This window comes from Bos indicus x Bos taurus, chromosome 15 (assembly GCF_003369695.1).
Source record: "Bos indicus x Bos taurus breed Angus x Brahman F1 hybrid chromosome 15, Bos_hybrid_MaternalHap_v2.0, whole genome shotgun sequence".
In the NCBI taxonomy this organism is placed as follows: domain Eukaryota; kingdom Metazoa; phylum Chordata; class Mammalia; order Artiodactyla; family Bovidae; genus Bos; species Bos indicus x Bos taurus.
Window position 1 is genome coordinate 51,422,823 of NC_040090.1, and position 25,025 is coordinate 51,447,847.

The 25,025-nt window shown below is 42.1% G+C and overlaps 1 long non-coding RNA gene across 3 annotated transcripts in view; it reads left to right on the top strand.

Moving 5' to 3' along the window:
* The window catches only part of LOC113905737, a 298,651-nt gene that overhangs the window by 178,785 nt on the left and 94,841 nt on the right, over nt 1-25,025 (top strand). For 2 of the 3 annotated variants that reach the window (XR_003514719.1, XR_003514721.1), the window contains exon 3: nt 330-481. This is a non-coding gene — a long non-coding RNA (uncharacterized LOC113905737). Of the gene's footprint in view, nt 1-329; nt 482-16,466; nt 16,791-25,025 lie in introns of those variants that run through there. The other variant, XR_003514722.1, reaches the window with a different exon arrangement.

Genomic DNA, 25,025 nt, shown 5'->3' on the forward strand with positions numbered 1-25,025 from the left:
ATTTGTGGCTGGAACGGGTCTCCACAGCCCCGGGCAGGGGCACGCCCCTGGGGTGTGTGCACACCTCTCCCTGCTCCTCTGGGAGGCCCTGGCCTGGCTGGGTACCGCCTTGCCATGCCCTGCATCTTCCACAAGGGGGAGCCCCCGGAGGGCAGCGGAATTTGGGAAGCGCTGAAGTTTTCTCCTCCTGTCCTCTAGCTGATTTTCCCCGAACCCAACTGTTAGATTCCTTTGTTGTAATGTAGGGGCCTGAGCTGACACTTCTGGAGGCTGCGGGTGAGAACCACAGCTGATCTGCCATCTTTCCTGGTTTCTTATTCTTTACCTAGCATCATCAGCTAAGGAGGAAAAGTAACAAAGAACTTGAAGACTTTCATGGCTCCCAGGCCCTGGATGGAGGCAGACGGCATCAGGCAGCTTCAGACAGAGAATGGTGGAAGCTGAGGGGCAGCTAGGATGCGCCTGGGGCTGCAAAGCCCAGGTAGGTACCTGGGAGGGGCTGACAGAGGGGTGCCCGGGGCCCAGAGCCCCTGATGGTGGGAAAAGTGGACGGACAGGAGGGATGGGGGACGAGCAGTGCAAACAGGACCTGGGAGGTTGAGGGAGAGTGAGGGAGGAGCCCCAAAAGAGTGCAGAAGAAAAATGATGCCAAAGGGTGACCTTGGAGCCAGAGGGGGAGGGTTTGGGGGCTGACTCAGAGACTTTATTTGAAGTTGGTTCCAGCTCGGCTGCCCTAGAAACTTTATAGGACATCAGAGGCCGGGAGTTTGAGAGCGAAGGCTCAGTTGCACGAGAAATTTCAAAGTGAGTAGGTGTGCCTGGGAGTCTCTCTAGCCATTTGGGTTGTGTGTCATCGAGCCACACCTACTCTGGCTTTTCTACCTAAACCAGGAGGATTCCTCGCCTGATGGTGTGTTCAGGTTCTCTCCACCTGGAACCACCGTCTCGGGCTTTCCCTCTGTGCTTCCAATGCCCACAGTTACTCTCGAGAATGACTAGGAGGCAAGTTCTCATTCTGCCACTTAGTGAGATTCACTTAAGCAAGGAAACCTCAGCATCTTCGTTTTCCTTGTCTATAAAGGGAGATAATAATATAATATATTACTGATGAGCCTTATAGGATTTTTCTGAGGATTGAGTAAGTACGATAATGTGAATAAATGCTCTTAATAGATTATAATTGCTAGCTAAATAAGATATGGCATTAATAGTAATTAATCAGTGAATGTACCCTTCCTACTCTCAGTGGGGTATTTTCCTACTGGGCTTTGAAAGAACCTATGTGAGCATGTGTGTGTGTGTCTAAGTGCATATGTGTATCAGTGTATATGTATATCTTTGACAGATAAGTGGGAAACTTTGTATTCTTTCGCTTCCAGCCACCTTCAAATGTTCCTTTTCGCGGCTTCGGCTGCATTTTTCTATTTTTCAAACACGCGGATAATGATTGATGGTGTCTGCTTGGCTCCCTGGACAAGTGATTTGTCTGTGTCCCGGACGCTGTGCTGCCCGGGTCAATGTCATACCATACCTTAGGCACATGATCAGACCAAATACACTTGGAAGAAGCAAATAAGAGGTTGTTTTTATAATCCCATCATCATATTCCCTGACAACGTTCTTTCCAGTCCGCTTGTTATTCACAGAAATGCCTCACATGGGAGGTTGGGTTCTGCATTCTGAGTCAGGCTGGTTCAAGCAACCTATGCAGGCTGCCGAGCTTGGCTTTGATACCTGTGGACACATTCACTCTTTCCTGGGGTTTTCCAGATGACTGTGGTGTACGAGGAAGGCAGTGTAGACCAGGACAAATCCTTTGATTTCACTGAGCCATCTCTTGCCTATCTGTCAGGTGGAGTCACTACCCCCCTTCCTTTCTGTACCCCTTCGTGTAGGGACACCCAAGATAGATGTAAGGCACTCCTAAGATCATACCTGAACCCCACGAAAGTCTGTAACTCTACAGTGTGACCTCATTATAAGGTATTACCATTGCTATTCTGCAGGTTTTTCACTAGGGATTTACCTGCCTTTCGTAACTTTATTTTAAAAGCAATCTTTTCCTGGATGTTAATGTACTCTCCTCTTCATCTCCACCAATTGGCTGATGAGTCAAATATTTACAGAGATGCTAAGTGATACACTTACTTTCAAAAAACTGGTATCCTGCACAAATCAGATGGATACATGCACAGTGTGTGCAGAGACTGTATTTTTCTAAAACCACCAAACACATATATATTCCTTCTATTTTCAAGCATGTACTTACTCCCTTTTTAAGTACAAAATATACACAAAGATATATCTGAGCAAAAGACATACACCGACATTGATGCAGCATACTTACTTAGCAGATTTAATGGGCAAGAGGAATGAACAGAAACCCTATCAAGCATTCCAGCTCCTTTAGAGTCCCAAAGTGACCGCAATACACAATTCACGTGGTTAAAAAAAATCATGGATCAATTTCTGCCCTGTTCCTAGTAATGAATATCAATATCTTGCCCCTTCCAGACAGACTCTCAGCAGCTTCAGATAATTTTAAATGTTTTTTTTTAAATACATTTGCAAAGTCAGTTATTTTGAATCTCATTTGAAGCAATTAAAAAACATCCTGACATTTTAGGTGATATTTTTTCCCAAGTAAAATAATTATAAATAATACTAATTATGAGCAAATCATTCAGTTACTCTCAGCCTAGTTCAACCTTTAGGTTAATAAACCAATCCATTAAAATTCATCTTGCTCAAAGGACCAATTTGTTAAAAAAAAAAAATGTAGCGACCTTTCACCACAAGTATGATTGATATTTTCTTTTTTTTTTTTTTTCTAAATGCATTTTTATTTTTTTTTTTTACTTTATCTCCTTCCAATTTTATTTTATTTTTAAACTTTACATAATTGTATTAGTTTTGCCAAATATCAAAATGAATCCGCCACAGGTATACATGCGCTCCCCATCCCGAACCCTCCTCCCTCCTCCCTCCCCATACCATCCCTCTGGGCCGTCCCAGTGCACCAGCCCCAAGCATCCAGCATCATGCATCGAACCTGGACTGGCAACTCGTTTCCTACATGATATTTTATATGTTTCATTGCCATTCTCCCAAATCTTCCCACCCTCTCCCTCTCCCACAGAGTCCATAAGACTGTTCTATACATCAGTGTCTCTTTAGCTGTCTCGTACACCAGGTTATTGTTACCATCTTTCTAAATTCCATATATATGCGTTAGTATACTGTATTTATGTTTTTCCTTCTGGCTTACTTCACTCTGTACAATAGGCTCCAGTTCCATCCACCTCATTAGAACTGATTCAAATGTATTCTTTTTAATGGCTGAGTAATACTCCATTGCGTATATGTACCACAGCTTTCCTATCCATTCATCCGCTGATGGACATCTAGGTTGCTTCCATGTCTTGGCTATTATAAACAGTGCTGCGATGAACATTGGGGTACACGTGTCTCTTTTTCTTTAACAATAATCAGAGCTGTCTTTCCTACAAGAGAGTGTAGTCAAGTGATAGGTGTAGAAAGCTAGGGTTCCGTTATGCCTGGTCTCAGTAATATTTCTTGTGCTAAGTCCCTTCAGTTGTGTCCTACTCTATGCAACTCCAAGGAGGGTGGCCCACCAGACTCTTCTGTTCATGGGATTCTTCAAGCAGGAGTATTGGAGTGGGTTGCCATGCCCTCCTCCAAAGGATCTTCCAAACTCAGGGACTGAACTTACATCTCTTATGTCTCCTGCATCAGCAGGTAGGTTCATTACCACTAGCACCACCTGGGAATCCCTAATATTTCTCAGTTAGGTACAAAATGATGTTGATGAAGACGGTAATGGGAATACACACAACTGAACCTCTGATTTCAAAAAGTACTGAAAGAGATGTGAGTCTCAGGACAGTTGCTCACAAAAACTGACAGTATTGTTCTTAGCACTGGGAAAGATTTTAGCCCCTCTGTCTACCTCTGGTGTTCCATTTCCTTCAAGGATGCAGGCCTGGGATTTGCAAATATGGCCCATCAGCCAAATCCAGTCCACCACCTGTTTTTGAGATAAAGTTTTATTGGAGTAAAGCACATCCTTTCATTTGCATATTATCCATGGTTGCTTTCCTGCTATCAACTCAGAATTGAACAGTTGCAGTAGATGCCATATGGCCCACAAAGCCTAAAATATTTATTTGGCCCTTTACAGAAAAAGTTTGCTGACTCCAGGTGCAGGATGATGAAAAAAAAAAAAAAAAAGAGCAGTTATCTTTGAATGTACACCAACAAGTAATATTGAAGTAGCGCTTTACAGTTTATAGTCTGACAGCATTATTTTGCAACTTAACGGATGAGATGATTGCCGTCATCCAGCCATTATGTGGTGTGGGTAGGACTTGGCCTCTGCCCTCATGGCGGCCTGGAGGGAAGTGGTCCATGGAGGTGGCTCTCAGGCTGAAGTGATAGCCACGCATCTTTTTCATCTCCCCAGAAGTGCTTGCTGCTGAAAGATGGTTGAGGAAGCAAAATTCTTCACATTCTGTTCCCTCTTTATCTGACCTTGACCTGGTTGACTTTAACCTTGTTCCAATTCTATGTCCCTATTCTCGTAATCAGAATGCAGAAGAAGTGAAAGTATCAGTGGCTTAGTTGTGTCCAACTCTTTGCAACCCCATGGATCATAGCCCGCCAGGCTCCTCTGTCCAGAATGGTACCAATAAACAAAAAGGAGAGGAAAGTGCTTTGCAGTCCCACAAAGCTAAGCTTTATTGCACCAACTCTCGCTTATCGACGCTGAAGGAATGTGTCTGCCCTGAAATTGCCACTTGGGGTGCTGATATTCTGAAACAGCCAGGAACAGCAGTCTTGGTGGAATATGCTATCTTTTGTAAAGTTTGCTTTTTGAAATGGCAGATACCTCTCAATTATTTTTTTATTTTCCTTGGTTTATGGTCGAAATTATATTTTCTCCCCCGAGCTTATTCTGTGTACTAGCAAGGTGGACCACAGATGCCGGGAATGGGAGGCAGGAAGGCTGGGATCTTGCCTTTGAGATCTGTGGATCTAAAATGAGTTCTTTGCAGAGACCAAAGATTTTCTTAATCTTATATTTTCTTAGAAAGGAGATAAGGTATAAAGCAAAAGAGATGAAAGTAAAAAAATTCCAAGTCAAACCTTTCCTGAAGATTCTGAGTCAAAGATAAGGATTTTTTTTGGGGGGGGGGTGTCTTGGATTTTTTTTTTTTTAATTGGAGGATAATTACTTTATAGTGTTGTGTTGGTTTCTGCCATACAACAAGATGAATCATCCATAACTATACATATGTCCGCTCCCTCTTGAGCCTCTCTCCTACCCCTTACCCCATCCCACCCCTCTAGAAAATTACAGGTTGAGCTCCCTGTGTTATACGTCTCATGAGCTATCTATTTTGCTTATGGTAATGTATATTTCAGTGCTACTCTCTCTGTAGCACTGAATTTGTCCCACCTTCTCCTTCCCCTGATGTGTCCAGAAGTCTGTTCTCTATGTTCCAGAACCCTGCTAATAGCTTCATCAGTACCATTTATCTAGATTCCATATATATTTTATTATATGATATTTGTTTTTCTCTTTCTGACTTGCTGCACTCTGTGTAACAGGCTCTAGGTTCATTCACCTCAGTAAGATTGACTCATTTTCATCCCTTTTATGGCTGAGTAATATTCCATTGTATATATGTACTGCAACTTCTTTATCCATTCAACTGTCAACGGACATCTAGGTGGCTTCCGTGTCTTCAGTTCAGTTCAGTTCTGTCACTCAGTCGTGTCTGACTCTTTGCAACCCCATGAATCGCAGCACGCCAGGCCTCCCTGTCCATCATCAACTCCTGGAGTTCACTCAGACTCACGTCCATCAAGTCAGTGATGCCATCCAGCCATCTCATCCTCTGTCGTCCGCTTCTCCTCCTGCCCCCAATCCCTCCCAGCATCAGAGTCTTTTCCAGTGAGTCAACTCTTCACATGAGGTGGCCAAAGTCCTGGATTTTCAGCCTTAGCATCATTCCTTCCAAAGAAATCCCAGGGCTGATCTCCTTCAGAATGGACTGGTTGCATCTCCTTGCAGTCCAAGGGACTCTCAAGAGTCTTCTCCAACACCACAGTTCAAAAGCATCAATTTTTCGGTGCTCAGCCTTCTTCACAGTCCAACTCTCACATCCATACATGACCACAGGAAAAACCATAGCCTTGACTAGACGAACCTTTATTGGCAAAGTAATGTCTCTGCTTTTGAATTTGCTATCTAGGTTGGTCATAACTTTCCTTCCAAGGAGTAAGCGTCTTTTAATTTCATGGCTGCAGTCACCATCTGCAGTGATTTTGGAGCCCCAAAAAACAAAGTCTGACACTGTTTCCACTGTTTCCCCATCTATTTCCCATGAAGTGATGGGACCGGATGCCATGATCTTAGTTTTCTGAATGTTGAGCTTTAAGCCAACTTTTTCACTCTCCACTTTCACCTTCATCAAGAGGCTTTTTAGTTCCTCTTCACTTCTGCTATAAGGGTGGTGTCATCTGCATATCTGAGGTGATTGATATTTCTCCTGGCAATCTTGATTCCAGCTTGTGCTTCTTCCAGCCCAGCATTTCTCATGATGTACTCTGCGTAGAAGTTAAATAAGCAGGGTGACAATATACAGCCTTGACGTACTCCTTTTCTTATTTGGAACCAGTCTGTTGTTCCATGTCCAGTTCTAACTGTTGCTTTCTGACCTGCATACAGATTTCTCATGAGGCAGGTCAGGTGGTCTGGTATTCCCATCTCTTTCAGAATTTTCCACAGTTGATTGGGATCCACACAGTCAAAGGCTTTGGCATAGTCAAAAAAGCAGAAATAGATGTTTTTCTGGAACTCTTTTGCTTTTTCGATGGTCCAGCGGATGTTGACAATTTTAATTGGTCTTAGCTATTGTAAATAGTGCTGTGATGAACACTGGGGTATATGTGCCTTTTCCAATTATGATTTTCTCAGGGTATATGCCCAGTAGTGGGATTGCTGGATCATATGGTAGTTTTATTCCTAGTTTTTTTAAAAGAAATCTCCATACGGTTATCCATAGTGGGTGCATCAACCTACATTCCCACCAACTGTGAAAGATGGTTCCCTTTTTTGCACATCCTTTCCAGCATTTATTGGTTGTAGATTTTTTGGTGATGGCCATTCTGACTGGTGTGAGGTGATCCCTCATTGTAGTTTTGATTTGTATTTCTCTAATAATGAAATTAGATGGGGAAATAGTGGAAACTGTTTCAGACTTTATTTTTTGGGGCTCCAAAATCACTGCAGATGGTGATTGCAGCCATGAAATTAAAAGACGCTTACTCCTTGGAAGAAAAGTTGTGACCAACCTAGATAGCATATTGAAAAGCAGACACATTACTTTGCCAACAAAGGTCCGTCTAGTCAAGGCTATGGTTTTTCCAGTGGTCATGTATGGATGTGAGAGTTGGACTGTGAAGAAAGCTGAGCACCGAAGAACTGATGCTTTTGAAGTGTGGTGTTGGAGAAGACTCTTGAGAGTCCCTTAGACTGCAAGGAGATCCAACTAGTCCATTCTGAAGGAGATCAGTCATGGGTGTTCATTGGAAGGACTGATGCTAAAGCTGAAACTCCAGTACTTTGGCCACCTCATGTGAAGAGTTGACTCATTGGAAAAGACTCTGATGCTGGGAGGGGTTGGGGGCAGGAGGAGAAGCGGACGACAGAGGATGAGATGGCTGGATGGCATCACTGACTCGATGGACGTGAGTCTGAGTGAACTCCAGGAGTTGGTGATGGACAGGGAGGCCTGGCGTGCTGCAATTCATGGGGTTGCAAAGAGTCAGACACGACTGAGTGACTGAACTGAACTGAGTAATGAAAGATGGTAAACATTTTTCATGTGTTTGTTGACCATCTGTATTCTTTGGAGAAATGTCTATTAGGTCTTCTGCCAACTTTTTGATTGGGTGGTTTGTTTTTCTGATATTGAAAAGATAAGGTTTAAACAACTGATCTAATTCAGCTTTTCTGCTCAACAATGTTTATTTGGGGTGTCCTCTCTGGCAGGCACCACTAGGAGCTGAAAGAGTATCACATTGACTAAGATTCAGATATTCTTCAGGAAATGATTTGTTAGAGAAACGAACCCACACATATGTGTCTATACAGTAAGCTTCCTACATAGGAGCCTCTAAGTTTGTGAACTTTCAAAGGTGCAAATGTGCGTTCTCATGTCTAATCATGTGAGCGTTCACGTTTCTGATGTACATTGCCACGTGTGTGCATCCTCTGCAAGTGGTTGTCTCTCGTGTACTGTACCATGCAGTAGTGTATAGAGTATAGCCGTACAGCATCTTTATGTCAAGCCCAGCATGTCCAAAAGCAAACAGAAAAGAAACGTTGATGTAGCTGGTACTACTAAGAAGAGCCAGCTATTGCACTGTGCTTTCCAAGATACTGTACTACAAGATTAAAAATGCTTATTTTTCATGTGTTCATTTGTTTTTATACATTATTTGTGTATTGCAGCACAGTACTATGTAGCCAATTGTGTTAGTTGGGTACCTAGGCTAACTTTGTTGGACCTACGGACAAATTGGACTTATGAACATGCTCTTGGAATGGAACTCATTCGTGTTTTAGGGGACTTACTGTAATTAAGGCAAAGGGAGCAGAGATAAAATCTGCACATGCTCAAGAAGACATTGTCTTCCTTATTGAGTAATCACTGATGATACTGTGGAGGAAGTGGCGTTTGGTGCGACTTAAAGAGTATGTAAGTTTTAGACATTTGGAAAAGGAAGGTGTTGGGCATGCTAGGAAGAAACAAAGGGAGCAAAGTCATAGAGCAAGGTATAGGATTTGTGCGTGATCAGAAAGTCTTTCGTCCTGTTTGGAGCATATGGTTATGTGGGTGTCCAGGAAGGTATGCCAGGTAGAATAGGTCAGAGTCAGAATCTAAAAGGGAGTTACAGATTTAAAAGCTTGGTCTCTATTCTATAGATGATGGGAACCATCACATATTTTTCTGCAGGAGAATTACATGGTCATACCTGTGATTTATTGAAAAAGAGTGTAACAGATGTTTGAAAAGAACTTGCATGGAAGGTCATCAGTTAGCAGCTAGAGCAGTGATCCAGGCAAGGTGAATAACATAACTCCTTTGTCTTGTGCTATATTTGCAGGAATGCTCCTCTACAACCTGGCTGTCATAGGTTACAGCATTGGCTGAGGGCTTTCCAAGGGCATTTATTTAATGGCATGCCAGTGGCATTTACTCATAAAACCAAAAAGCCATTGGGGCCAGAAATAGGGGTTTTGGTTACTTCCCCAGACAGGATGCAGTTGGGGTGATTATACATGTGATTCATCGAGGTCGGGAAACAAGTCCTCCACAAACAAACACCCCTCCTCTCCAAGCCCAGTGACTCATGGCTTCTTCACTCTGGAAAGCTCTGGAGTCCAGGCAGAATGTGAGGTATGATGTTAAATCATAAATCCTTGGTGTTCATTGTTACGAGAAAAACATTTTTATTCATTCTTTTCGCTCATTGAAGCAATAAATATTGAGTGAACTCATACTGTTTTAGACACAAAGACATGGAGTTATAAAACATAGTTCCTTCCATAAAATATTTTCCAGTTTAGCTAGGAAAACAGGTGTAACATGTGTGTTATCATAGAGATAGAAACAGTACAAAAAGGTCAGAGGAAAGACCCATAACTGCTCTGGGAAAGGAGGAGCAGCCTTGGGATTGGGTCCTGCCCTGTTCGTCATTCATTCATGCATTCATTCAGCAAATGAATTATCGAGGACTTACTATATGCCAGTATTCTTGCCTGGAGAATCCCATGGGCAGAGGAAGCCTGGCAGGCTGCAGTCCATGGAGTCACAAAGAATCAGATACAACTGAGTGACTAGGCACACACACATATGCCAAGCATTGTTATGAGCATGAGATTTCATGCTTTTGCAGTGCTTACTTTCCAGCAAGACAACTCAGATGTTAAATAGAGCTGGGAGCCAAACACATTGCTGTCCTCAGGGAATTTACTTATAGAGGAATGTTACGGGCTTCCCTGGTGGCTCAGTGGTAGAGAATTCACCTGCCAGTGCAGGAGATGCAGGAGATACGGGTTCGATCCATAGGTCGGGAAGATCCCCTGGACAAGCAAAAGGCAACCCACTCTAGTATTCTTACCTGGGAAATCCCATGGACAGAGGAGCCTGGGGGCGCCAAAAAAGTTGGACATGATAACAACAACAACAGCAGCAGCAGCAAAAGGAACATTACAGAGGCGGGGAGCTTGCACTGCGTTCAAAGAAAGAACATAGTCAGAAAGAAGCATGGATCTTCCCCTACTAGTAAAGAATAGAGAGAGAATGCTCAGGTTTAGGAGTACCCAGTATGACAAGAGGGCTTATTTATAGACCTGAAATGGGATGCGCAAGTCGCCCTGGTACTCTTTGGCTGGAGTTAACAGATAATGGAGACTCTTCTCACATGGAGACTCGTGCCATTGAGTCCCCAGACTTTCTGATTTTGCAGTGCTTATTGGGCAACTGGGGTCACTGTTTTCAGGGATCCGAGTTCTGCAGTTTGAACTCACAGATGATTTTTCTGTACCTCTGTCTGACTGTCCTGTAGCAGCCCAGTGCCATGAACATTAAAACTGAAGACACTGGCTGCCTCCTTGCTTAAATATCCAGGTCAAATTCTGTCACAGCCAACTCTGGCTTGGTGGTCACGCTTGATTCTCATTTTATCAGGTTGTCTAAAATAACCCGGCCATGAGGTGGTTATTGTTATGGTACTCATTGGAATGGGGTTTGACCTATATAAGGGAAAGAAGTAGGACAGAAATAGCTCTTCAGCCCATCACAGACCTGGAGAAATCCAGTATAAGCAGCTGCAGAATCACAGAGTTGGAAGGGACTCAAGGTGACTTAGGTGTTATTGGCATCTGCCTCCAGGCAGATATATGCCTGTCTGGGAATTTAATATAAATTCTAGAAGTCATTATTTTAACAATACATAAGAATCTGCCCATCCTGAATAGTATAGTTCCCTTCAGGGCAGTGATACTGCCTAGCCTCAGGCAAAACATCTTTGAACCTCCTAGTCTACACTAGACCTCAGAACCTATAGCATATTCTTTTGAATATACTTAGGAGGAGGAAATGGTTGTCTTGGAGGCTATTTCTCATTTTCTATAAACCAAGTGCTGTATCCAGTTGGTCCAGCAGAATGATACCATTTTTGATTGAAAATGAATTTCAATGCAGCTGTGAAATGATGAGGTGACATTTTTGTTTGGCTCATAACTAGTTCAAAGGAGATTTACCAGCCTTGCAAAAGTAACAAGTACATATTCTCCCAGATGGCTAATTTGTGGGTCTGTGAGCTCTGGTTAGCTGTACAATTCCTCATTCTACTTGGTGAACTGCTTGAGGTCAAGGAGTGCGCCTTGTCTCAAAATACTCATCTACCACAAGGGCAGGTGCATGCCAGGGGCTATTTATAAAATTAAACAAAATTTATATTTATAGAATTAATTATATCCTATAATTAGAATTAATTATATTAGAATTATTTATATATTAATTATATTTAACTTATATGTGTAGAATTTAACAGGAATGGCATCAGTTTACAGTCGTGTCATGAACTGTTTGTCCGTTTTGATATTTTCACCAAATATGAACCCTGTGATCACTTCTTACCTTGAGGCTAATTGCCCAGCGTGTGGCAAAGGCAGCAGTCTGTGTGGATGTGACACTGCTCTGGGAGAGAATTCAGCTTCTGCGTTGAGCTGGATGGCTGACTTTGGGGAAAGTGCGCGAGCCTGTGTCCCCATCTTTAAATAAAGAGGTTGAACTCGATGCTGGGAAAAGGCCCATCTGAGAAATAAAATATCAAGGAGCTACTTGGCCACTAACTCTGCATGTTGTGGGCTATTTTCGTAAGGTCTTAGTGTCAATCCAGATTCTTGTGTTTGCAGGTGACAGAAACCTGGCTCAACTGAGTTGAGGTAGAAAGACAAACCTCAGCCAAGGCAAGGGTCTCTCAAACTCCAGAAATAACCCGAGTCAGGGATTCAAACCCTTTCCAGACACCCTTCCTCCATCTTGTCCTTGACTTCTCTCTTCAGTCAGCTCTGTTCTCTCAAATCTGCTTCTTTGGTGAGCCCAAAGAAATTTGCAAAATCTCTGGGAAGTCTTCTGGGCCAGGGGAACAAGCTAATGTGCCTGGCAGCTGCTAGTCCAACCACAAGGTTGGTTGGAGAGAGAGGCAGCTCCCCCAGAGAAGGGGCTGCTGTACAGCCCCAAACTGGAGCCCCTGGAAAGCCTGCCATCCCATTTGTCATCCATGTTCCTCTCAGCTCCACACGTGTTGACTGGGCCCCTTCTGCTCTTCTTGAAGCTTCTGCCCAGCTTCATTGTCTCTGAGGCTAACTGTCTGGGTAGCAACACCCCTCCCTATCTCTGTTCCCAGAGCGCCTTGAACCCATCTGTACCTCGAAAGGACGACTCCTCATGTTGCCTGCTGTGGTCTGTTGATAGGTTTCTCTTCCCCATGAGACTGGGAGCTCCTCAAAGGCCCCAACTGCCTTGATTGGTTTTGTGTTACTTTGTTTATTAGATTATTTATTTATTAGTGATTGACAGCCTACTGTGTATTAGGTTCTGGGAGGTCAAAAGAGAAGGAACCCAAGATTGCTGTTCTCAAGATGACCAAGGTCAAGTGGGAAACGTATGATAAACAGGCACTTGGAGTATAGTGAGGCAGTGTGGGTCCCCCACGCATGTCCACACTGCTCCGTAGGAGCACAGGGCACACACGGGAGGCTCCTTCCTAAGTGAGGACGGGGGTGGAGAAGGCCAGGGAGAGTTTCCGAGAGGTAGAAAGGGCCTATCCCGGGTCTGTGCTGGGTTCTGTTGCATAGGATTGAACGTGGTTGTACAGTCTAGAGGGAGGGGACGTTCTTCAGAGATCCCTGAAAGTACAGTGTAATCACAGGCTTTATGTTTGAGTGGGACAGATAAGGCAGACATACACGAAATTATTGAAAAATTGGACAGTTTCCAACGAAGAACTAATTTTATTTTTGCACAAGGAGTATAGAAAAAAATGAGATTATCATGGACTTATAAGAGTCATCTTTCAGGACTCCTGGGTCAGGAAGATCCCCTGGAGAAGGACTCTTAGGCCTCCCTGGTGGCTCAGATAGTAAAGAATCCGCCTGGAATGTGGGAGACTTGGGTTTGATCCTTGGTTGGGAAGATCCCCTGGAGGGGGGCATGGCAACCCACTCCAGTATTCTTGCCTGGAGAATCCCTATAGACAGAGAAGCCTGGCAGGCTACAGTCCATGGGGTCACAAAGAGTTGGACATGACTGAGCGACTAACACTTTCACTTTCAGGATGCGTGGGCACTGTGTCACTTCATGGGGAGTTGACAGGGCTAAATCTGAAATCAGAGAGGCTGGGTTTCAGTCTCACTCTGCCAGCTATGAGTTTGGTGGTAATACCTCAAATCTCTAATTTCTGTATCACAAAGTGAAGATTAGCATCTCTCAGAGTTATACTGAGGATAAAATAAGACACACAAATGAAAGTACTTTATAAACCATAAAGCACAGTACAAACTTGCTATTCTTTAAATCTGTTTTTTGTTACAGCAGAGAGTTCTTAATTGACAAGAATATTTGGAAATACAAAAAATGAATAAATGCAGTTACATGGAAAGATACAATATTCACATTGAGAGTTATGTTACTTTTACTTGCTGGCTAAACATTGTGGTTAATGTCATTGCAAAATGAATCACATGTTAATGAGTTGACTGACATTTCATACATTTCTGACTCTGAGGATAGGGCAATCTGACTCAGCTGGCCATGTGATAGAGTAGGAATTAAGTCATTTGGATGTAGTGACTGTAAAGTGTTCTCTCTACCAAGTGAGCTATATTCCTGTAGACAGAAGGTTTATCTAGGGACCCCTTCTAACTGTATTTCTCTAAGAGATGAAACCTTCCCTTTGGTGCCTCTGTTTCCTCTTCTTTCAATCATCATAAATAACGATGGCATTTTAAGGAGTTACACTCATCTAGAAGATCTGAAAGAATGTGATCCATTATATTCTGGGCGAATCTATCTTAGGGTCTGAAGGCAGGGAAGTACAGCCAGTAGGTACAGAACAGACTCCACTAAAGGAATCTGCACGTGGAGCCTTTGAGTATATGTCAGAGACTAGGATGAAACCCTAAATTTTAGTTGTCCAGCGGTTTAGGCATAACTCTCTCTCTCTCTGAGTCGCTTAGTTGAGTCTGAATCTTTGCGCCTCCATGGACTGTGGCCTGCCCGGCTCCTCTGTCCATGGGATTCTTTAGGCAAGAATACTGGAGTGGGTTGCCATTTCCTTTTCCAGGGGATCTTCCTGACCCAGCGATCGAACCAGGGTCTCCTGCATTGCAGGCAGATTCTTTACCAAATCTTTCACTCCAGGTGCTCCTTCAGTTTTCCAGAGCTCTTATCCACCACAGCATGGAAAGAAACCCCTGCTTTGTGTCCTAAGGTCACCACCAAGGCCAACCCTGATCTGATGATTGTAGGAGAGAGTCATTCTAACGCTCCTTCATGTTGCTGTGAGGGTGGCCCTGAACATCATAGAACGAGGCATTAGAGACTGTCACTTCAGTGATGAACCCAGAGACCATGAAAGTAAAGGCTCGCCACTCCCAGGCATAAGGTCAAAGCCATGGCCAGCGGGTAGTTTTCTTTCTCCACCTTCTATTCAGTTAACCTCGCCTTTCTAAAACTTGGACTTCCCCGGTGGCTCAGTTGGTAAAGCGTCTGCCTACAATGTGGGAGACCCAGGTTCGATCCCTGGATTGGGAAGATCCTCTGGAGAAGGAAATGGCAACCCACTCCAGTACTCTTGCCCGGAAAATCCCCATGGACAGAGGAGCATGGTAGGCTACAGTCCATGGGGCCGCAAAGAGTTGGACACGGCCAAGCGACTTCACTTTCTTTCTTTCTTTCTAAAACTTACATAAGGAAAGAGTACGTGGCTCCTTTTTGGAATACTAGACCTATGAGATAGGATTACAAGTTCCACAAAATAAAGGGTATTCTAAGGTCAAATCAGTTTGAGAAATTCTGAGTATGTCCCCAATGAAGATACAGAATATATATGCTTGTATCTAAGGCTGCAAAAAAAATATTGAACTCAGCTTTCCCAAAGTTATTTGACTGTAGTACTGTTTTATTTAGTAATATTCATTAGCATCTTGTATACTTCTTGTTCCTCTTTAGTACAGTTTGGAAAATGCTATTCTCAGAGAAGCTTCAGTGAATCTTCCTGTTAAAGGCTGAAGTCTATGTCTTAGATTGGAGAAAAGTTGAATAGAGCTTAGATACAACTTTGTCAACAGGGAATACTTGCTACCATTCCAAAGATTCTTTTCAACAGCGGTTTGCAGGGAGGGGAGCTGAAACCAGAAATTGGCATTCTAGTCCCTTCATCCAGTAAAGCTCTTATTTCCAAGATTAATTCAGAAAAAATTTTTTTCTTCTTTTTTGTTAGACTGGATAGATCTCATGGAAGATCCCTTGAAAATCTTGAAATTGACTTTCTTTCCTCCCCTCTGCCCTTCTTTTTTTTTTTCTTTTGTAGAGAATATGAATGGGTTTGACTTATAACTGTTATGGTTAGTATTCGATGGAACCCTATGGAAACCTATTTGCCAAGGCAAAGAGTAATAACTAGTAGTTTTAGCTATAATCACAGAAAAATCCTTTTCTATCCTTCAGTCTTTCCATGGTTCTGTGATCATAAGCCATATCTTTAATGAAACCTTTTTACTAAGTGCTAAGTTTGTGTTTTCTCTCCATAGGCTCTCCAAAGTATCTTTTCTTTCTATCGACAAAACAGGAAGATAATGGAAATGGGATCCACTCCATTCATCATGTGCTTCATTTTGTTCCTCTTCTCTGCTTTCATTGATCGACTTTCTCCTCCTATCACTGCTTTCCCTGCACGGGTTCAGAATTTCACCTCTGCTTTGTAACTGACCCTAGTCCATTCATATATGTGTTTTCTCTGCCAACTAGAATTTAAAGTTTATTGAAGGTAGGTACAATATGTCTATATTTTTCACGTTATCTTCAGAGTCTCATATGTACTGCTCTGTACATCTGAATTGCTTTAAAAATACTTTACGTGAAGCTGAATGTGAGTGAGGATAGCAGCTCCTCTTTTGGGCTTACTATCTCTGTGTCTAGAACATAAAGGTTGGAGCCCACATGCATGCTAAGTCGCTTTAGTCATGTCTGATTCTTTGCTACCCTATGTCCTGTGGGCCACCAGGCTCCTCTGTCCATTGGATTTTTCAAGCAAGAATACTGGAGTGGGTTGCCATTTCCTCCTCCAGGGGCTCTTCCTGGCCCAGGGATTGAACCCACATCTCCTACATTGGCAGGCAGATTCTTTACCACTGAGTCACTTGGGAAGTCCCTTTGCTCTCTTAAATGGCACCAAAGTCTTCTAAAGAAAGGGCTTTTTTTTTTTTTTTTTTTTGAGGGTGGGTAGAGATCATGAACATCTGGATTAAAAAGAATTTACATTCTGCAAGTGTGGTGAGTTGGAGATATTTTTTATTGAATATAGCCATTTTGTGATTTGATTTCCCCAGGATATGAATCAGAGAGAAAAAACTGAAGTCTTGTCCCAAAAAAAGGACAGGGAGGACAGCAAAGGATTTTTCACTGGTAAGGCAGTTTATACACTTGTCCTTTTTGTAGTGAGTCACGGTCTGTGATACATTTCATAGCGATGTCTATGAGTTTCCAAATCTGGAAGAAGACAGATCAGCCAAATAAGGGAGATGGAAGAAAACAGACTTTTAATCCACCTAGTTACCATTCACAGAGCTTTAGAAGTGGAACTCCAAAAAAAAAAAAAAAAAGGCTATTCCAGCACCCCACTTTTAGTCACATCTTTAAACCCATTGAGAAAGAATTAGCTAATCACTTCCAAAATATCTTAAGCAGAGCAGCAAAGGAATTCAATAGCTAGCTCCAGGGTTCCAGAAAAGTTCTCTCTTCCTAATCTCTTCTCCAAAACTTCCCCTCTTTTTTTTTTCTCCCCTCTTTTTTTGCTATAATTCGAAGCTAACTCTTCTTTTTTATCTTTCATATAGTCTAACCTGAGTTCATCTTAAAATGAGATTGTAAGCTTTTTTAAAGGTAATTATCACTTAACCCCTTAGTGTTTTTATTTTTCTGTTTAAGCAATCTCAGCTCATTAAAAAAAATTGTCTTAACATCTAATTTTTTCCCTCCTTTGTGTCATTTTGGGTTACTGTTCTGAGGGTGCTCCTCAGATATTCTAATACTAGAATTAAAAATGCCAACACTTTGTTATATCTGCTTGGGTACCCCCAGGATCTAGTGCCACTCAGAGTGCCTCATAACTGCTTGAATAAATATTGACTGAATGCATAAATATGGCCTCATATTTGTATAGCTTCTAATATTTTATGGAAAGCTTTAAGTTCCTCAAAAATCATCTGAGGTTCTCTTATTTTCATTCCCCATCCCCCACAAAAAAAAAAAAAAATCTTCCTTTTAGTTATAAAGCCAGTCAGAGGTAAAATGGAGACCTGAACTTAGGTCTCCAAGTCTCAGTCACATGAGTTTCTTGAGTTGACCTGAACATTTTCTAAAGCAGGGCTGGTAGCGTTTTGAAAAATATAGACCCCCAAACTCAACCTTATCCTCAGATAATGAAGCACGTAATGGAAGGAGAATATACTACTTCTAACATGTCTTTGTTTGAAGGTATATCTGAGCATCATGTTATTTTTTCATTGTAAAATGTGATTTCTTCATAGATAGCTTTCCATCTTCTCTGACCCAGAACTCCAATTTCCCACTGCCTTTCTGCAAGCTTATAATTTTTTTTTTTCCAACATAGTATGTCCATATTTTGTTCTGGGCATGAACTATTAATGGGACAGGACAGGGCACTTTTAAACCCTTCATCGAGATGTACATGGTGCCTTGGTTGAATGGTGTGTGGTTGCTGTAAGGGTGTTGGGACACCTCATGATTCAGTCCCTTGCTGGTCCAAGATTTCTCTAGTGTTGACAAAACCATCTTTACCATTCCACTGACTTTGCTAGAACATACAAAGTGAAAGTCGCTCAGCCATGTCCGACTCTTTGCAACCCCATTGACTATACAGTGCATGGAATTCTACAGGCCAGAATACTGGACTGGGTAGCCATTCCCTTCTCCAGGGGATCTTCCCAACCCAAGGATTGAACCCAGGTCTCCCACACTGCAGGCAGATTCTTTACCAGCTGAGCCACCAGGGAAGCCCAGAACTTACAAAGGTGGGTATTAATGATCAAAGAGACAGGGTTTCTTGAATTGAGCTCTTTAATGGCAGGGACTATGTCAGAAATTTTTATATTGCCTTCCCCTTATCCATGGTCTGGCACAGAGCAGGTACTTAACCCATATTTCTTATATTTAATTGGCATCTGTAAGAAAATCCAGACATCTAAGACTTAGTCTTGACTTTGTCCATAACAGTGTGCCCTTGGATAGGTCACTGAGCTTTGTTATATCATCCAGAAAAATGGGATATGTATCTACTTTTAAAGAACTAATGAGAATGTGAGAGTTACAGGAACTTGGACTTTACGGAATATTGGTTTTGGATTTCACAGACCAGGCAGGGTTCTATTCTTTAAATAAATACTTTAGAAACTGATGGTCTCTGTGTCATAATCCTCTATCAAGCAAACGATCAAAGCAAAAGGACTCTCGGTGACCTACTTGTGGATTAATATTTGTAATTAGTATGTCATTTTTGACAAATTTCTCCAACCCTCAATATCTATTTTTTTCCTTTAATTCACATTCCGTTGTGGTCGTCTTTATTGTTGAAATGAAATTGTCAGCTTGAAGCTAATTTGAAAAATGGTTTGCTGCAATCTGGGTTCATAAATCTTAACAGGAAGAGCTAAGAGCCAAGTAGCTCAGAGCATTGTGAAATCATTAAATTAGGCTCCTGGAATATGTGAGTATTCTACTTTCTCGTTAATCTGAAGCAGAATGCCCAGAAAGAGTATTTCATAAATGTTAGTGTTGGGTGACCTAGGAGTGTATTGCATTTATCAATGAAGGAAATCTGTATTCTAATGTTGACTTGTTTTTTTAAAAAATATCTTTGTAAACTTGAAAGTGAACAATTATGATGTCTCTCTTTTGTTTCCTCCATGTTTCTTAAACCAAAGCTTTCCACAAATGTCTAAAATAGACCTTATAATTATCTGGAGGAGTTGTTAATTCACAGGTGGTTGGGCACTGTCATCAAAATTTCTGACAGAGTAGATTTGAGGTGGGATAGGTCTCAAGAATTTGCAATTCTAACAACTTTCCTGGTGTTGCTAATGCTGCAGGACCAAGGACCTCACACTGAGCTTGCTGTGTTTCCTGATGTCCCTTATGATTGTCAAGGCTGGTACAAGCAAATACTCATGTATTGCTGGGCTTCCCTGGTGGCTCAGAAGTTAAAGGATCTGCCTGGAATGAGGGAGACCTGGGTTCGATCCCTGGGTTGGGAAGATCCCCTGGAGAAGGAAATGGCAACCCACTCTAGTACTCTTGCCTGGAGAATTCCATGGAGGGAGGAGCCTGGTAGGCTACCGTCCATGGGGTCGCAAAGAGTTGGACACGACTGAGCGACTTCACTTTAATAAAATGGGACTAGATAGCTATCAATGGCACAAACCCTAGGTGGACATCCATGGGTCAGAGTGTCTAAATAGAACTATGGTGAACTTACAGCCAGATTTTTTTTTTTTTTTAAGTTAAACTTCGAGTTCCTTCATGACTTTTTAGAACACACGGGTTGTGGTCTTTTCCAAATTCCTTCTTGAGTCATCTGAAAATAGATTACCTGAATCTTTAAAAGCAAAAGAGGGAAGACATGTCTCCATTTTTCCCCCAGGTTGTCATTTTTGGTTCCATACTCTCTTTCCCAGAAAATGGACCATGTTCCTGGACAACAATTCTCTATCAAGCTATTTTAAGCTGAGCACTTATTTCCTATAGACATGATGTTATCAATAAAGGATTTCTTTCTCTTACTGGAAGCCTATTTCATCCAATGCACTACCATTCAATATGATACCCACTGAGTGACTACATACGCCGGCACTATTTTAAATCAGATGTTTAGGAAAAGACATGACCTAGATCTGTTCAAATTCCTGCCCTTGCAGACACTGCATTCTAGCTGAGGCTGACAGTGAACTTAATACATAAAGCACTATATTAAGTTCCTGGTAGTAGATGCTGTGGAAGGGAGGAAAATAAAGCAGAGTAGTGAGGTTCAGGACTTCAGGGACTGGCCCCAGAGGGTTGTGTGTGCACTGCATTTTTAAATAGAGGGGCCATGTAGGCCAAGACCTGAGACAGATAGGACTATAAGCATGTATTTATCCAGGGAAGAGTGTCCTAGACAGAAAGAATAGCCCGTGTGAAGGCCAAGGGGCAGGAGCATGTCAGGCATATTTAAGGAAAAGCAAAGAGGGCAGTGGGGCTGAAGTCAAATGTGTGAGGGGAAATACGGGTAGATAGGAGAGGTGACATGAGGTAAGGGCAAGACCATATAAGGCCTGGTAGGTCACTGAAAAAGATGTTGGCTTTAATCTGAGTGAAATAAGAGTCACTGCAAAATGTTGACTTTCAAGAAAGGACCTGATCAGATGTTGCGTTTAGAATATAGTGAGTAGGACTAGGAAGGAGCTAAGAGGCCAATTACAAGGTTATGCAGTAAGTATAGCAAGAGATGATCTGGCTTGGGCCATGGGTTTATTGATCACTAGAGATGGTGAGCGGAGAAGGCAATGGTACCCCACTCCAGTACTCTTGTCTGGAAAATCCCATGGATGGAGGAGCCTGGTGGGCTTCAGTCCATGGGGTCGCTAAGAGTCGGACACGACTGAACGACTTCACTTTCACTTTTCACTTTCATGCATTGGAGAGGGAAATGGCAACCCACTCCAGTGTTCTTGCCTGCAGAATCCCAGGGACGGGGGAGCCTGGTAGACTGCTGTCTCTGGGATCGCACAGAGTCGGACACGACTGAAGCGACTTAGCAGCAGCAGCAGCAGCAGCAGCAGCAGAGATGGTGAGAAGCAGTTCAATACTGTATGTATTTTGAAACTGAAGTTCAATAGGATTTCATGATAGATTGGATGGAGAATGTCAAAAGAAAAGAAATGAAGGTTTTGACCTGGGAAGCTACAAAGATGAAATTGCTGTCAGTTGAGAGGTAAAAAGCTATAGGAAGATCAAGTTTGTGGGGAATGTTGGGATCTTGACTTGGGCATACTGAGTTTGAAATGACTATTAGATACCTGATGGGAGATGTCGAGTTGGTTGTTGTTTATGCACATGTGGGGCTTATGAGAGTATGTGGCATGTGTTTGGGTTAAAGATGGGGTCACCAGTATAATGGCATTGAAAGTTGTGAGGCTGAATGGGATTATCAAGTGAAGGAGGGATTGAGAATGACTGACAATCCAAGTAGAGAAACCGGGAGTGGATGGTGTCCTAAAAAGCCAAGAGAAGGAAATGTACCAATTAGAGGGGAGTAAAAATAGAGTTAAATGCTGCAGATAGGTCAAATGAGATGAAAACTCCAAACTTACTGTTGAGTTTCACAACTGAAGAACTGTAACAAGGACATAGTTGGTGGAATGGTGATGGTTAAAGTCTAGTCTAAGTAGCATAAGGGAGAATGGTAGAAGAATTGGAAATGGTGAAGAAAGACAACTTTTGAAGCTCCTGCCAAAGAAAGCAGAGAAATGGGAGGGAAGCAGGTAAGGAAAGTGGAGTCCAGCTAAGGGTGTGTTGGCGGCGGTGATGTTTGTGTTTGTGTGGGGTTGGGAGAATCAGCAATATGGTTGTGTGCTGCTGGAAATGATCCAGTAAAGAGGGACAGATTAATGTTTTAGGCAAGCTAGAAAGGGTTCCTTAAGCAGTTTCATTGGGTTGGCAAGCAGTGATAATATCTAAGATCCAGGTAGAAGATTCGGCGTCCAGGAAAGCAGGTATTTTCATCAGTGGTAACAGGCGTGTTTAGGGGGAGTAGTGCTGATGGGGTGGCAAGTGTGGTATTGAGACTGCGTAAAATCCCTTTTGATTGTTTCAGTTTTCTCCATAAGGGAAGAGCCAACATGATCTCATAAAATTCCAAAAAGGATTCAAAAGAAAATAAAGCCCACATATATGCTTCCACACATATTTGTTCAGAAAATAAAGCAAAGCCAAACACAATATGAAAAGTATGCTATAAATGTTTCTTTTGGGGGCTTTTTCTAAATGAACTGAACTGACTGAGGTTTTTGAATAGACACGTAATATCTTTTCACATAGGGACTCTTCTTCTGGAGACTGCCTCTGTCTGAAGCACAGGCATTCTTTGTTGCTCTGCTAACCTTCACGTTGATTTAAAATTAGGGCTATTTGTATAGAAATTTTTATTTGCCAGTTCAGTGTGCATGAATATCTGTAACACTTTTTTTCAAATGTGTATGTGGGTAGGAAATTTCCATGAGACTTCTTTCACAATGATCTCTTGCTCTCCATATCAACAGTATGGATGATCTCTACCGTCTTATCAGTGTGGGCCATTTTACATTTTGTAGGTATTGGCTGCAGCTCTTTTTGCTTGTTAATTTTTATTAGAGTATAGTTGCTTCACAGTGTTGTGTTAGTTTCTGCTGTACAACAAAGTGAATCAGCCATATGTTTCTATATATCCCCTCTTTTTTGAAATTCCTTCCCATTTAGGTCAACTCTACCACACTGAGTAGAGTTCCCTGTGCTATATAGTAGGTTCTCATTAGTTATCTGTTTTATTCATAGTATCAATAAATGTATATATCCCAGTTCCCTAATTGACTGTTCTTCATTAGCTGTGGTTTTTCTTCTTTTTCCAGGGGGAGGTCAGGGAGAGGATGACAAAATATTATTGTAGCCTAACATTATTAAGAACCAGTGTTTAGCAATGGAACCATATAGGATCAAGTGATCAAGAAGCAACCATTCAGCTTTTATGTCCCAGGCACTGCGTGTGCTTAGTCGCTCAGTTGTGTGCAACTCTTTGCGGCCTCGTGGGCTACAGCCTGCCAGGCTCCTGTGCCACGGGAATTCTTCAGGCAAGAGTGCTGCCGTGGGTTGCCATGGCCTTCTCCAGGGTATATTCTGACCCAGGGATTGAACCTGGGTCTACCTCATTGTGGACGGATTCTTTACCGTTTGAGCCACCGGGAAGCCCATGGGCACTATAGGCAGCATCTAACATATATATTTTATTTGGTCCTTATGATAGACCTGTACCATAAGGTATATTAACCCAATTGTGAGGATGGATGAATTGAGGAGAAATGACTCAGTGCAATCACAGGAAAACTCCCTGTAAAATTTTAAGTAAATTAAAAGACTGACCCCACCCACTAAACTGCTCACAAAAGAGCAGAATCCACCAAAATCACAGTGTGGTTTGATTCTTAAGTTCCCAGTCTTACTATATAAGTTATTGCATAGTTCATCTAAACCCAACTGAAATCCAGGTGCCTATTGCTAGCTAGATCAGAATCAAGGAGGCGGCTTACCTTGCTATCTCATGGCATTCAGTTGAAAGCATACACACTTCCAAACATGTATGTAAAAATGGTTCCAAAACAAGGACTTCCCTTGGTGGTCCAGGGTTAAAACTTGGTACTTCCCAGGGGGCCCAGGTTCTATCCACTATCCAAGAAGTTCTGTAAGCATAGGTATGGCAAAAAAAAAAAAAAGGAGTGGTTTATGCTCTGTTATTAATCTTTTTAAAGTCGCTCAGTCGTGTCCAACTCTTTGCCACCCCATGGACTATACAGTCCATGGAATTCTCTAGGCCAGAATACTAGAGTAGGTAGCCTATCCCTTCTCCAGCAGATCTTCCTGACACAGGAGTTGAACCAGGGTCTCCTGCATTGCAGGTGGATGCTTTACCAACTGAGCCATCAGGGAAATTAAAATTATTCAATGGTTAAAGACAAAAGAAAAATCTCACCTTCTGTCCTCTGAGGGAAAAGCTCCCCCCATTCCTGAAAGCTGTAACATAGTTTATTTGGACATGGCTGCATTTCATACTCAAACTAGTATCGGTCTGGTTGATGAAAAAGAGAGCATTCCTTTGCTCTTCCAAGAGGAATACTGAAATTGAAAGAATGAGAAACCCCAAAAGAATATCCAACTAAGTTTAAAATTTTTTCTATTCAGAACAAAAGAAAGTCCGGTAGAACAATACATTTCTCTGTTCAAGAGGAACCAAATGGTGGTATCTTGGTTTTAACAACAAAGGAGAATTCTTCATGGTAATCGTTCATTAACACTGAGCAGCTCTATTTGTTAAGGAAGGAGGAATATTTTGCTGGCAGAGTAACGTACAAAATTATGTTCATGAATATTATGTAAATTCAGTAAATTCATTCGATAATGAATGTGTGAAATACAGTGTTTTACACCTGAAAGTGAAAAGTGAAAGTGTTAGTCACTCAGCTGTGTCCAGCTCTTTGTGATGCTGTGGACTGCAGCCCACCAGGTTCCTCTGTCCATGGAATTCTCCAGGCAAGAATAGTGGAGTGGGTTCCCATATCCTTCTCCAGGGGATCTTCCTGACCCAGGAATCCAACCTGGGTCTCCTACATTACAGGCATATTCTTTACCATCTGAGCCACCAGAGTTTAATCCAAAACAGAAAAGTAATCAACACCAACATTTTGTGGTGTGTGGGGGGGAAGTTAGTAAGGAAATGTAAAATCTCTAGCTATTAAACCTTCTAATTTTTTTTTTGTTTATTCTTAAGATATGAAGTTATACACTCTCTACTCAGTCTATACTGGGGCACCTGAAATAGGAAAAATGATACCAGGACAT